General features: G+C 46.9%; 1 long non-coding RNA gene across 2 annotated transcripts in view; it reads left to right on the top strand.

The window, feature by feature from the left end:
• LOC122210813 overlaps nucleotides 1-12,005 on the top strand; it is an 81,803-nt gene extending 69,798 nt beyond the window's left edge. Inside the window, exons 5-7 of one of the 2 annotated variants that reach the window (XR_006198269.1) lie at nucleotides 9,720-9,758; nucleotides 11,048-11,127; nucleotides 11,607-12,005. This is a non-coding gene — a long non-coding RNA (uncharacterized LOC122210813). Of the gene's footprint in view, nucleotides 1-9,719; nucleotides 9,759-11,047; nucleotides 11,128-11,571 lie in introns of both variants that reach the window. The other variant, XR_006198268.1, reaches the window with a different exon arrangement.
• Nucleotides 12,006-14,410: the final 2,405 nt, after the last annotated feature.

Raw genomic sequence — 14,410 nt, 5'->3', positions numbered from 1 at the left:
AGAAAGCTGGCACATGATGAACACAACCTAAAGATATAATAATAATCATGGCACCCGCAAAGGGCCATGATACCCTAAGTGAGGCCAGTCCTTTGCAGAATACTGTGGGGTATGAGCTCTTCTACTAGGACAGCAGGGAGTTCATTGGTGTGAGTTCATTGGAGTACAAGTTTATTGAGAGGAGGCGGGGCAGAGGGGAAGAAGTTTTCTCATTGATCTGTGTAGCCATTTTGTCTGGAGCCAGGAGCTGAAATTGAGTGTTTTAGAAGCTTTTTTTTTTTTTTTTGAAAGAGAGAAAGTGCAAGTGAGCGAGGGGCAGAAAGAGAGAGAGAATACCAGGAGAGGCAGAGAGAGAGAGAGACAGAGAGAGAGAAGTGGGGTTCACCTCAATAAGGATTGTGTTTACCCGAAGGGGCTCATGTTCACCCGAGGCAGGGCTCGGGCTCATCCACCGATGTGGGCCTTGATCTCATGAACTGTGAGACCATGACCTGAGCCAAAGTCAAATGCCTAAGGACTGAGCCCCCCAGGTGCCCTGAAATTGAGTGTTTTAATTCATGACTGTCTTTTAAATTAGCTTTTTCAGAATAATCTCCTGGGTTCTGATGTGTGTGTCGGTGGCACCCCAGAATGTCTTCTGCCAGCGTAGTGAACGGACTCAGTAAGAGTATGAGCTCTGGAGCCAAATCGCCCAAGTTCAAATCCTGTCTTCAGAACACGCCAGCTGTTAAGTCTGAGCAATTTCCTTAACCTCTCTGGGTCTTAGTTTTCTCATCTATAAAACAGTGATAATAATCGTATGTACTTTCTTGAATGTTTTTGAGGATTAAATGGGTTAATAGGTGCAAAATACCTGGGAGAAGGCATGAAAAATGTTGGCTATATATGTATGTGTTTTTTTGTAGAATAAAGGAAAGACAAGGTTGGAATGATTCTCCCTGGACCAGCTAGCTCTTTGATTAAAGAGCTTTAAATAAGCCTCAGCATAACACACACATTTGCATGTGCGTGCGTGCACACACACACACACACACACACACACACACACACACCCCTCCAGCCTCTCAGCTGTACAACAGCCACCTCTTTCGAAGATGTCACATCCAAACTACCCTAAGGTCTCGTTGCATTGTAGGGCCATTCATTATTGAAATCGCCTCTCGCTGCAGGAAATCAGGATGCGGCAATATTGAAATGCCTGTGTGAGATAGAATATGAAGTGTAGGTGAGAAGGCAAGAGTCCTAGCAAAAAGCCGGCGCATATTCAGAGCACAGCCCTCTCATCCTATTAGGAGATGGTTCTATTTCCATGTTGCAAAGAGGCAAAGAGCCTGAATTAGATTAGTGGGAATGTTAATTTATCTCCTAATACTATAGCCTCAGTGTGGAGTGTGTGTGTGCGTGTGTGTGTGGTGCATTTTTCTTAAATTTATATTCAAAAGTCCTCATGATATTGTTCGAGATAATGGATGATAGAGGTGTAGGACATTTCTCAGTAATACACAAACAAAGCCAAACTCAAATCATGTGAATTGCTTCATTCGTGGGGATAAAACTAAATTGCTCGGCAAGGCAGGGAGTCAGAAGAGAACAGAAAAGGTCCAGAGGGAGCAGTGGAGAAATGTTCAGTACATTCTCCTTGTTATTTCCGCATTTGTCAAAATGGAAGGCACCCCCCTCCTATTTTATATTCTTAGTTCTATACACAAGGCAATCGATGGCATTATAAATAAGTCTATTTTTGTTATGGGTATGAGACTGCTAAGGAAATGGAACAGAAAATCACTTTCCAGTCTAGCCTCAAAATCGATGTTTTCCAAATTATTTTTCTTACAAAACTTCTATTTGTCTCCTAGAATTCCCTTTCATTTACCACCACCCCTGTCTTTTTTTTTTTTTTTTAAAAAGGTGTTTCACTATCACTTTTGACACTTGTGATCTCTATCATAAACTCAAACCTTAATTCTGTATTGATGCTTTTCTCATGAAGGCTCTAAGATCCCTGGAGGCAGGGGCCATTCCTATACTTTTATCTCCCCTGGGGAATGTGGCATAAGTTCAGCAAAGTTCTAGCAGAGGAGGAAGCAAGTTCCTCACACTTTGCAAAGCACGATCCTGCAAAAATCTTAGGTTGAATGCCTGTTATGTGTCAGGGAGGGAAGTAAATGCTTGATGTCCTTTGATCTGGACCCAGCACGGTTGCCCCAGGGCTTGAGCTGCCCCTAACCCTCTTCTCCCCAACCCGCTGTCCCCGGGCCATGACTGATTGGTTTGGGGAAGAGACAAACCAAAGCTGAGCCAATCAGATGCTTCCTCATGGGAATCAGCTGGCACTGCTCTGGGAAAAAAAAGAAGCCTCACGGGACCTCCAACCGGGCGGCCCTCTTCAGCCCACCCAAGAGCTTGCTTCAGATTTGCTTGTTTTGGTTTCCGATAGCCCCACCTCCAGTTTTGGGGAGGTATTTGATGTAAGCTGTCGAGTGATTTGCCCCCAACCCTGTGGACTGGGAGAGCAGGTCTGATGGCCCTCCAGATCCACTGGCTTCGCCACCGTGTGCCCAGCAGCTCTTACCTCAGCCTCACAAGAGCCCCATAAAACCCGGAATCCTCCGCTTCCCCCCTGCAGCGTGAGATCCGGAAGCCCACAGCCTCCGTGAGGCTCGATGTCACAGGTTGGTAGCTGGCTCCACTGGTCCAGTTTCTAGCTTCTCGCAGCGTCCGATTCAGAAAGGAGTTATTGGCTCTTGACTATGTTTCGGACCTTACGCGAACTCCCACGAGTTAGTTCAGAATTAATGCCTACGAAAACCATCCGTTCCGTGCAGATCCGTACCGTCCCCATACCTTCCAAGGAGCCTGGACCTTTCGCCCCCTCTCCCCCTGTGGCAGCCCGGTCCAGGTGGCTAAGTCAGTGAAATGACATTGACCGGAAAAGTACGCGTGGTGCCTGCCACCGGGAATTTGAAGCTGGCGGTTAGAAGTGGGAGCTGAAATGTGTGGGTCAGGATGTGGAGAGGGCACTGGGAGGCCACGATGGCCCTGAACGACCTGGAGTAAGCACCTGAAGCCTTATTTGGAGGAGAACGGGACCCTCGAACTAGCACAGGGAACGAGGAAGAGTCAGACACCATCATACGCACCCACACACAGCTGCATCTGTTTGGAAGAACCAACAGCCTATTTTTCATATCATTTGTAATTTTCTCACAGTCCACGTAATGAACTCTGGTTACGTTTCGGTGACAACTCTCTTCCAGAGTAGTTTGGTTTCGTTTTCGTTTTTTTAAAGTAGGCTCCCCACCCATCGTGAGGCTTGAACTCACGACCCTGAGATTAAGAGGCGTGTGCTCTAGGGGCACCTGGCTGGCTCAGTCAGTTGAGCGTCCAACTCTTGATTTCAGCTTTGGTCATGATCCCAGAGTCGCGGGATCAAGCCCCATGTCAGGCTCCCCATGGAGCCTGCTTAAGATATTCTCTCTCTCTCTCTCTCTGTCTCTCGTGCGTGCTTGAGCTTTCTCTCTCTCTAAAAAAAAAAAAAAAAAAAAAAAAAAGTCACACACTGAGCCAGCCAGGCACCCCCGGAGGTTTTTCCCCTGGGAACAGGGAGGGGTAACTTTACTACATGAGTACGTGTGGCCCAGAACTTTGTGCAAATGAAGTATACAGCAGTGTGATCACTTAATTGTATTTACACAAAAACAAACTGAAAAAAAATGAGCGCGGGTTCTAGGACTGGGTTTCTTTTACCAATTTAGAAACAAAACATAAAAAAGCTGTGCCTAAAATGAATCTTGTTTTTTGGTTTTTTTTGTTGGTTTTTTTTTTTTTTTTTTAATAAGTGGCCACCTGGTTCCAGCATCCCATAAAATCCAGGCACTTGACCCTTGGTATAGCTTCTATTCACCTTTCTATCATGGGAATGAATCGGTCTGCTTTCTCCGCCCTTACCTTGAGCCGGTCACGTACAGGGTCCCTGGCCAGTGGACTGAGGCTTTGTCTAAAGCAACAAGGGCAGCTCAGGGCATGTGGGGGAGGGTGATTCTTTCTTCCCCGTGGTCCTTTGAGGCTTTCACCTTCTCTGGGTGAAGAGGCTGTTTATCCTTGTAAACACAAAACGTTTTTAGCTTTTTGCCAGTTTTCTGTTAATGGCGAGACAATGGAAGCAAATAAAGTTTTATTGAAACTGGGCGAAAAATAAGGACAAAAGAACCAGGGTATGATCAACAAGAACGGAGGCAGGAAGATTGCTACCTGAGCACGTCCTGGGGCATCCATGCTCCCAGGAACACTCTTCAGCCATTGAATTGCAGGGAGGTCCAGAAACTTACAAAAGAGTCCAGCGGAAAGAGAGGGGGGCTTGGGCTAGGAGGGTGGGATTTGAGGGAGGCTATTTATTAACCCGTCTGGGTGCTTTTCAATGTTTTCAACCCCGATGGTCACAGCAGTGTGTATCCCATGTGCACCACACCCACCCCTCGCTCCCACACACGCTCGCGGAAGCACACTTGTCCATAATGTGGCCTCGACAATTGAGAAGCGTAGCTAACACCTTCATCTAGGAATCCCTGATAACTTTTTACTTTCAAGTTGCAGCTCCATTACATGCAAATTCTTATACTATTCCTCCTCCCACCTTTGTGAAAAGATCCGGCCACCAAAAAAGGCTGAGAAATCAACTGGGAACATGTATAATAAGAATAACAGTCATGGCTCTGTGCCAAAGCCCTGTCTTTACTTCTAATGTCTGCTCTCAGAGCCCAGACTGGTTCTTCTTTTTCTTTTTTTTTTTTTTTAGGTCTATTTATTTATTTTGAGAGAGACAGAGAGAGAGAGAGAGAGAGAGAGAGAGAGAGAGAGAGAGTGCAAGCTGGGGGTGGGGGGGTGGGAGGGGAAGAAAAAGAAGGAGGGAGAGAGTTTCCCAAGCAGGTTCTGTGCTGCAAGCCCAGAGCCAAATGCGGGGCTCAAACTCAGGAACTGTGAGATCATGACCCGAGCCAAAGATCCAGAGTCAGACTCTTAACCGACTGAGCCACCCAGGCACCCCAGCCGAGAGTGGTTCTTAACATTCAGTTTGCAGTGGGTTCAGGGAAGGCATTCTCAGATTGCACTGGCAGGTGTAATGAAATCATTTGAGTTGTGCTGTGAACCTTTCGCCTGTGCACAGCCATACTTTGTTTCATTGTACCTACCTTTATTGTGCTCCATGGATACTGCTTTTTTTTTGTTTTTTTTTTTTTTTAACATACTGAAGGTTCGTGGCAGTCTTGCATCAAGCAAATCTATTGGCATCATTTTTCCCAACAGCATTTGCTGGTTTCCTGTCTCAGTGTCACATTTTGGTAATTCTCACAACATTTCAAACTTCTCACTATTACTATATCCGTTACGGTGATCTGTCGTCAGTGATTACGACTCACTGAAAGCTCAGAAGGTGGTTGCTATTTTTTAATTGAGGTATGGACGTTGCTTTTTCAGACATAATGCTATTGCACACTTAGTTGTCTACAGTAAGCTAAGTCACATAAACATAGCTTTAATATGCCCTGGGAAACCAGAGAATTCATTTGACACACTTTACTGTGGGGGTTTAGAACCACGCCTGCAACAACTGCAAGATATGCCTTATAGGCTTTAAGGCTCTGGAACATTGTAGAACTTGAATCTATCTATCTATCTATCTATCTATCTATCTATCTCTCTGTCTATTTTGGAGAATTACTATGTGGAAAACTGTCCTAAGCCACGGAGAAACGAAGATGAATGAGGCATGAGCCCATCACTGAGATGCTCACAGGCTGGTGATGGTAGTCAAGGGGGAAGCAGAATTGAAAACGACCAAATGCATTATCTCGTGATCTGTTAATGAAACAGAAATGCAACAGAATGTGTTTGAAAATTTTAGAATAGTTCTCCGTTGGGAGGGAGATCAGGTGAATATGAGGATAAAAAGGAATAAAGGCATTCATACAGAGGAAAAGGAAAGAATATATTAATGAAAGGGAAGCCATTTCACTTAACTGTTCCAGTGTAAGCAAGAGCAGTGGAATAGCATTTATTTCTATGTTTGCAGAAAGCTTGTAAGTTTCAGCAATGACTCTGACACAGTTGAAGTCAGTGCTGACAGCTGGGCTTGGAGGCACAGAGGGAGGACTGGGCAGCGGCCGCAGAAATGGATGTGGACCTGGGACAGATCACGCCCTGCTATACTGGCTAAGGGTATAGGTCTCTGCACTTGTGAGGAGGAACGAGCAGGTGATCCATACCGTGCTCCTCTGCCTGTGACCCCTGTATGTTATTTGCTATGTTTTCAGCATATTTCAGTATGTTCCTGCTCAAGGTTACAATTTGATCTCTATCTACAGACTGATTCATAGGGGTTTCTTTTGATAACCCTGAGCTTGAAGAGCTCCTTTTGTGTCAACTGACATTGGTATCAGTTCCACATTGTGTGGTATTCAGGGACCTTGTTGAGATATTTTATTGGGTAAGTGGATGGGCACAGACTCAAAAAGAGTACCAGGAAGAAAGGAACATGTGTTGAGTGTTTGCTCTGTGGCATCTCGTTTATTTCTCAGACAATTGCAAGTTTTGCTTGTCTCATTTTCACACGGGGAATTTGAGACTCACAGAGGCTAGTTCATTTGCCCAGCACCATAAAACTCATTAATAGTGGTCCCAGGATGTGAGCACAAGCTTATCGGTCTCCAAATTGCACGCTCTTTGTACTAAACCCAGAAGGAAGATAATGATGCCCATTGTCTTCCCGGAATTTATGCCGACACAATATTGCGATTTCTTCACCAATTTCGGGGCACCCCTGACCACAGCTGTGGACAATTCTTAATACTTTGAGTCAATGCTTCTCTTTTTTTAATAATTATCATTTTATTTATTTATTTTTTAATATGAAATTTATTGTCACATTGGTTTCCATACAACACCCAGGGCTCATCCCAACAGGTGCCCTCCTCAATGCCCATCACCCACCCTCCCCTCCCTCCCACCCCCCATCAACCCCCAGTTTATTCTCAGTTTTTAAGAGTCTCTTATGGTTTGGCTCCCTCCCTAGTTTTCTTTTTTTCCTTCCCTTCGCCCATGGTTGAGTCAATGCTTCTCAAACACAGCCTCCTCATTCCCATAGCTGTGGCTTTGATTAGATAGTGAGCCTGGTCATAATTTCCTCCTTCGTTGTCTGCCTCCACCTGCCGAAATTTCTGAAACTCTGTCACAGTCCCATCTTTTCCCCTTACTGCTCCTGCCCCTATGGCCTCAATCTGTTCTGCACCTTCAATCCCAAATATACGTCTTTGCAACTAATGATGTCCTGCTTTAAAACATCCTCGAATTTATTTACACGTGTAAGTGGTCTCTTTTCAGCCGTACACAAAATGCACCACTTCGTATCCTTGATCATCTGTTAAGTTTCTCAAGTTCCACCTATGAGTGAAAACATATCATATCTGTCTTTCGCTGACTGACTTATTTCACTTTGCATAATGCCCTCCATTTCCATCCATGTTGTTGCAGATGGCAAGATTTCATTCCTTTTCATCTCCGAGTAGTATTCCGTTGTATATATAAACCACATCTTCTTTATCTATTCATCAGTTGTTGGGCATTTGGGCTCTTTCCATGAATTGGCTATTGTTGAAAATGCTGCTAAAAACATTGGGGTACCAGTGCCCCTGTGAGTCACCACTGTTTTAATTTTTTTTTAAGTTTATTCATTTTTGAGAGACAGAGCACGAGTGGGGGAGGGACAGACAGAGAGGGAGACACTGAATCCGAAGCAGGCTCCAGGCCCCGAGCTATCAGCACAGAGCCCAACGTGGGGCTCGAACTCACGAACTGTGAGATTATGACCTGAGCTGAAGTCAGATGCTTAACCGACTGAACCACCCAGGTGCCCCTGAAGCATTGTGTTAAAAGCAAAGGGAAGTCAGTGAGAACTGGAGAGATGAGTAGAATTTGAATAATTAAAGGCAGGGGAAGGGCATGAAAGGGTGCTTTCCTAGAGAAGGGTTTCTGGCAACCCCTAAAAGCCAGAGCTGGCTGTTTGTGCTGGGCAAGCTTGGGAGTTGGTAAACTGGGAACCAGCACTGGAGACCTAGCTCAGGCATCCCATAGGATGTGGCTTCTGTCCTTCCCCTAGCTCTCGCCTTGTGGACATTGATCTGGGATTCTGTTGAGATAAGGGAATTTGCAAAACATCTGTCTGTCTCAGTCACGTTTTAGGGAGAGAGAAGTGGTAGGACGGAGAGACAGCAGAGCCTGGTGCAGGTGACGTTTTGTGTGGCATCTTCTTGTCCACAGCCGCACGTCCATGTTTCGGCCTGTTGTCAGCCGTGGCCGCACAGAGTAGGAGGGGGTACAGCAGGCGGGAGGCTACAGGAGGCAAGCCTTGTCTGGTGGTGGCTCAGTCGGTTCAGAGTCGACTTCAGCTCAGTGATCTCACAGTTCTTGAGTTCGAGCCCCCTGTCGGGCTCTCTGCTGTCAGCGCAGAGCCTGCTTGGGATTCTCTGTCCCTCCCCCCCCCCCCCCCCCCCCCCCCCCCCCCCCCCCCCCGCTCTGCCCCTCCCCATGCTCTCTCTCTCTCTCAAAAATAAACAAACATTAAAAAAAAAAAAAAGGCTTGTTCCAAAGAGCCCTTTGAGGAGTACAGGCAGTACCTCCGTTGTGCAGTAGGTGGTGCCATTGCCTCTGTGTCCTGAGGTTGAAGAACCATTTGACAGACTTGTTTCTTCTTTGCTCCAGGGGGGTCTCAGTCTCAGGACTGATGATGTCGTGTAGGCTGCGCGGGAGAGGGAGAAGGGGGTCTAACGGGTACTGAGAGATACGCTTATGTGCCAGGAGGGCACCAGACGGTCTGCGCGATGACTCTGGGGTGCCCCCTCCTCCTCCACTCCTGCTCCCGTCTGTTCTTTCTGCCCCCCTCCCCTTCATCTTACTTTTCATTGTCACCATTGCAGCCCCCAGCCACTGAGGGCTGCGAGCCAGACGCCTGGCCGAGCCTCTTCATGCATGATTTTATTTAGTCTTTACCCCAAACTTTGCTGGACCCCATGGTTGTCCTTCCTTTGCAGAGAAGACAGTTGAGCCTCAGAGAGAGAAAGTAGTTTTCCAAGATCATACAGGTAAGAAACGGGAGAACACAACTCTGAGCCTAGTTCAGCCTTTCTCGATAGTACTATCTACCTTTTGTTACATCATGTTTGTTATTTAAATTTCTTTTGAGAGAGAGAGCAAGGGAGGAGCAGAGAGAGAGAGGGAGAGAGAATTTTCTGGCAGTGCAGAGCCCGATGTGGGGCTCGATCCCACCGACCACGAGATCACTACCTGAGCCAAAATCAAGAGTCAGACGCTTAACCGACTGAGCCACCCACTCGCCCCCATCGCGTTTATTTTTTAAGGTTCAGGTTTGCAAATTACCGCATACTGCGACAGTCAGGGACTGTTGTCCTGTGCTGTACACCTCCGACCTCCCCACGGCTACACAGTGAGTCAAGAACCAGAGCTGAGCTTAGAAGCCAGGGTCCCGATGGGGTCCAGTTCTCAGCACCTTCTTGTTGCCTCCAGACGTTGGCGACTGGCCTTGTTACCACCCACTCGGCTTCCTTCTCCCTGGAGTGTGTCCTCGCCTCTTTCCTTCCCATCCCTTCCCAAGCGTGTCCCTCTTCTCAGCTGCGTCTGGGAACACTGGCCTTTCTCTCCTATTACAGAACTGAACAGCTCAGGCTCGTCTGCTCTCAGGCCCGAAGGTGAGTTCCTCTGCATCCCTGTTGGTCCCTGGTGGTATATGTGCACACAGGCATCGTTCCCTCTGCCAGGGGTTTTGGGGATTGTAGCTGATGTTCCAGCACACGGATACACAGACACAGACACACAGCCACGCTCTAATGGCTGAAAACCCATCCTTTTCTCCTTTCTGGTATTTACGTCTCGGTAAGTTGAGAGTGAGTTAGGGAATCCCTAGATCGAACTCTACTTGCTGCAAACAGGATTGTGGGTAGGAACCGAAAGAAGCCTGTGTGGGCTAAGTGAGGGTAGGCATGGGACCCAAGTCAGGCAGACCTGGGTCCGTGAAATCTACGGACGCTTGGACAAGTCAGTGAGTTCTCTGAACGTTTGTTTCCTCATCTGTAAATCAGAGCGAAAGAGAATGACAAAACTCCATCTCAGCGAGCTGCTGTGATTGGACTCCCCGACCCCCACCTCCCTCACCTCTGATCCATCTTTCAAATCAGCACCGTGGTCCCCCCTCTGCTCCCCACATCACCTTTCGTGACTTCTCATTAGCTTCACAGCAAGGTCCAAAATCTCAGCACGGTGCGTCTGACATTCAGTCTTGTTCATTCTGTAAGCATTTATTGAGACGGTGCACAGGGACTGTGTGTGGTAAGCACTGGGAAGCCTATAAGAAAGAATGCCCGTCCTTTTTCTGAAGGGACTCCCCATTTCTGACCCTTTTCTACAATCCAGCCATGCAGAACTGTTGAGGGGCTCAGATTTACCATTATGTCGCCACCCCGGACCTTTGAACATGCTATTCTCTCTGCCTGGCATTTCCCCACCCCTTCCCCTGTCTTCCCGGAACACTAAGCTCTCCCTTCCTTATTTAGGTGCAAACCTTGTCTGTAAAGCCCACCCTGAACACTTAGGCCCTCCCTCCATCATGCACCCCTTTACTGCTCCCTCAGCTCTACCCCCACTAATAGCGGTGATTTACTTACATTGTCTTCCTGCAGAGGATAGGGGTGCAGTTTATTCAGTCACCTAACTAGCATCTGGGGGGTGGGTGCTTCACTCTTCCTTTTACCATCAACCACTGACGGAGTGCTTGCCATGCGTTAAGTCAAGTTTATGTACTTTATCTCATCCAATCGTCCTTAGCAACCAAATGAGTCTGGTACGCACGCCCGTTTTACGGATACGAACATTGGGCCCGCAAATAGTTAAGGAACTTGTGAAGGTTACCTCGTTGCTAAGTGTCCGAGCCAGGATTTGGACCCACGCATTCTGACTCTGAATCCTGTGCTCCTGCTACCAGACACGCCGCCCCTGGTGAAGGCTGATAAACGTGTTGAGTGAGCGAACGTTGAATCACAGCGACTGTTCCTGTACCGTTACGTAAGCGAAGCCCCTATTCAGTGCGTTTCAGAATACGCGTAGTGAGGATTAGGTTTGTTTAAGTTCCCATCTTCTGCAGAACAGTACTTTCGTACGTTACAATAAAAAATGAATTACTAGAGGGGCGCCTGGGTGGCTCAGTTGGTTGAGCGTCCGACTTCAGCTCAGGTCACGATCTCACGGTTCGGGAGTTCGAGCCCCGCGTCAGGCTCTGGGCCGATGGCTCAGAGCCTGGAGCCTGCTTCCGATTCTGTGTCTCCCTCTCTCTCTGCCCCTCCCCCATTCATGCTCTGTCTCTCTCTGTCTCAAAAATTAATAAAACGTTAAAAAAATTTTTTTAAATAAAAAAAATTTAAAAAAATGAATTTCTAGAGAAAAGATCACATGCTAGGATATTGTAATGATATCACATTACCTCAAATATTTCGAAATATTTCCTCTCAGTTCCCATCCTTAACATGTGGACCGTCTTGGAACAGCACTGCTCTATCCGACTGCCGGCTCGGACTGGCCACGTGTTGACGCATTGCAGAATGAATCTGGATCGTATAGCCGACGGTTTTGACGAAGAAAAATGGAAAGCTGAACATCTTGTGGGTTTTTACCATGAGTCACATCCTTTCCTGGGCTCTGTGCGAAGAGAACCGTCTCGTTCTCCAGAGGCGATGCTGCGGCAAGGGGTCTAGGCGAGACCTGTACCCTAGCTACCACTTGGCCGTATCTTCTTATATTTGGAGAGGCAAATAGGCCAGAACGTTAAAACAGCCCAAACTACTACTTCAAAAGACTGTATTGCCCTTTCGTGCTCACATTTGTTTTTGGAAGGGGATTGATGAACTGTTCTATTGATTCAGTAAGGCAGTGACATTATTCACGAGTTCTCCGGTAGAACATTATATTCTAAAAAAAACCCCTCTTTATTGGAAGTTTTTTTCATTGTATTTTAACACACTGGTTACTTTTCTAATGTTTACTGTTTTGAGAGAGAGAGAAGGGGGGAGGGGAGAGAGAGAGGGAGACACAGAATCCAAAGCAGGTTCCGGGCTCTGACCTGTCAGCACAGAGCCCAGCACAGGGTTTGAACCCACAAACCACGAGATCATGACCTGAGCCGAAGTCAGACGTTTAACCAACTGAGCCGCCCAGGCACCCCCATACAGGTTATTTTTGATGACCAGTATGGATGCTGAAGCAGTGGGGTTGGGGAAATATATCAGATGCAAAAGAATAAATAACATCAGACATTGCACCTTGAAAGAACCCATAGAGTTCTGGCTCAAGGGTCCCATTGTATAGGCGGGGAAACCAAGCTCTTGGGGATGGGACTTCATGCCCGGAGCTACAGATATACAGTGTTTGTTAGTAAATGAGCTGGGATAAAAAGCCTAATTCCTGGCTATGTCAACCAAACCTTTGGAACCCCAAAAGCCCCAAGGGTGACAAGGGGGAAACAGAAGCTTCCAGTTCTCTGTACATTGCTGAGCTGGTAAAGCATCTACCCCACTGCCATTCCCTGAGGGATCAACACCATTTACTTTTACATTCTTCACGGGAAAGTCCCAAGGAACTAGTGAAACAACATCCAGAAGTGGTAATTGGCCAACCACTGAGCTATTGGCCAATTCCTCCAGGCATGAAGCCGCGACTGTGGCCTGAATAAGTAAGGTTTACTAAATAAAATATGTGATTAACTATTCTTCGAATATAGATAGATGCTACTGCGATCATTCACATGGTTAGGTTGTGTGCTATTAGAGTAGCTCTTTTTCATGTGTTTACTTATTTATTTATTTATTTATTTGGTCAATGATACTAAAAAGACAAGTACGCCCATATCGGGATCAACAAAATACGTAGACATTAAAACGGAGTTGTCTTATTTGAAAGATTAGAAGGCACAGGTGTAGAGAACTGTGTGTTGAAAACTGCCCTGAACTTAGGGAAACGCAAAGTACTGCATCGCTGTTATGCTCAGGCCCGATGAGAAGCATAGGGGACAGTGGAGAGGACCAAAGGCTTCCAAGAACTGTGTGTAAGTTGAGTTAAGCCTAGTGGTTAGAAGCACTGGTTTTGCAGTCAGTCAGGTGCTCTGGGGGTTTACATTCTTCCTCTTTCCACTCACTACTACCTATGCTCTTGGGCAAGCTGTGTAACCTGACTCTGTTACCTTATCGGTAAAATGGGGCTTATGATACACGTTTCATTGAGTTGTTGTAAGAATTAAATGAAATAATGGGGCTAATGCAATGCTGGGATCATAATAAACATTTTACATATGGTGACTATCCTTCCACCTCAGCCGCTACCGAAAGCACTACGACAGCCACCATCACCACCCCCACCCCCATCACCATCACCATCACCGTTACCATGACTACCACCCCCATCACCATCACCATTACCTCCACCCTAGAGGCTACAAAATGTAACCTGGTTAATTTCCCTGCAAGTACTCTCAGCGCTTCCTTATAACAACCTCTTGACTTCTTTTCTAAGATCAATATGTCCTGTGGGAACTGGCCGAGGCGTTTGGGTGTATGTTGCCCCTGAAGTCCCTTGCTTTGCCCCTTTCCATACTTGTTACTTTTCAGCTTCAACCTTTTTCTGCCCATCTTCCCACCATGGGGTTTGGGGTTGGGCACCAGCTGCAATCCTAGGTTGCTTGAGTTCATGAGTTGAACCCAACAGGGGCAGGCAGTATATCAGAAGCCTCAGTCCAACCATCTGTTGAAGTCAGTCTCTGCTCGCGAACACGGTGTGCGTATGGTAGGGTGAACTTTGGCTTGCCGTCTTCACCGCCTCCAGGCTATAGCATCTGTAGGCCCCAACATCTGCTCTCTTCTCAAGGTCTGGCACTCCAGTGCCTGGTGAGGACTGCATGTCTTCTGGAAACCAAGTCTGTTTGGCTAGGCCCTGATGTCCTTGCACAGTCAGGACCAGACTCCCATTCCAGAGGCCTGGACTTTTCCTTCCTTGAGGAATAAGCTTACCACTTGGAAACTAGGTAAATGCACAAAATAACCCAAATCATGTTGCCCATGCTGCTCTTCAGGCCTTTTCGTTGTAGGTGGCAAAATCTAAATTCAAATACACTGGAACAAAATGAGTTATGGTATAGTCTCTTGCAACTGAACAAAGACTAGGAAATACTGACTTTGGGCTTGGCCGGATCTAGGTGCTCACACGTCGTCTTTGGGAGTTTCTCCGTCTCTCCTATCTTGACTTCTTTCTCAGGCAGCCTCACCCTAGTGCTGGTCCCAGTTGTGTCAAGTTTCTCCCCTGT

The sequence above is a fragment of the Panthera leo genome, chromosome F2 (assembly GCF_018350215.1).
Source record: "Panthera leo isolate Ple1 chromosome F2, P.leo_Ple1_pat1.1, whole genome shotgun sequence".
NCBI classification, from domain to species: domain Eukaryota; kingdom Metazoa; phylum Chordata; class Mammalia; order Carnivora; family Felidae; genus Panthera; species Panthera leo.
This window is presented reverse-complemented; position numbering and strand designations above follow the sequence as displayed.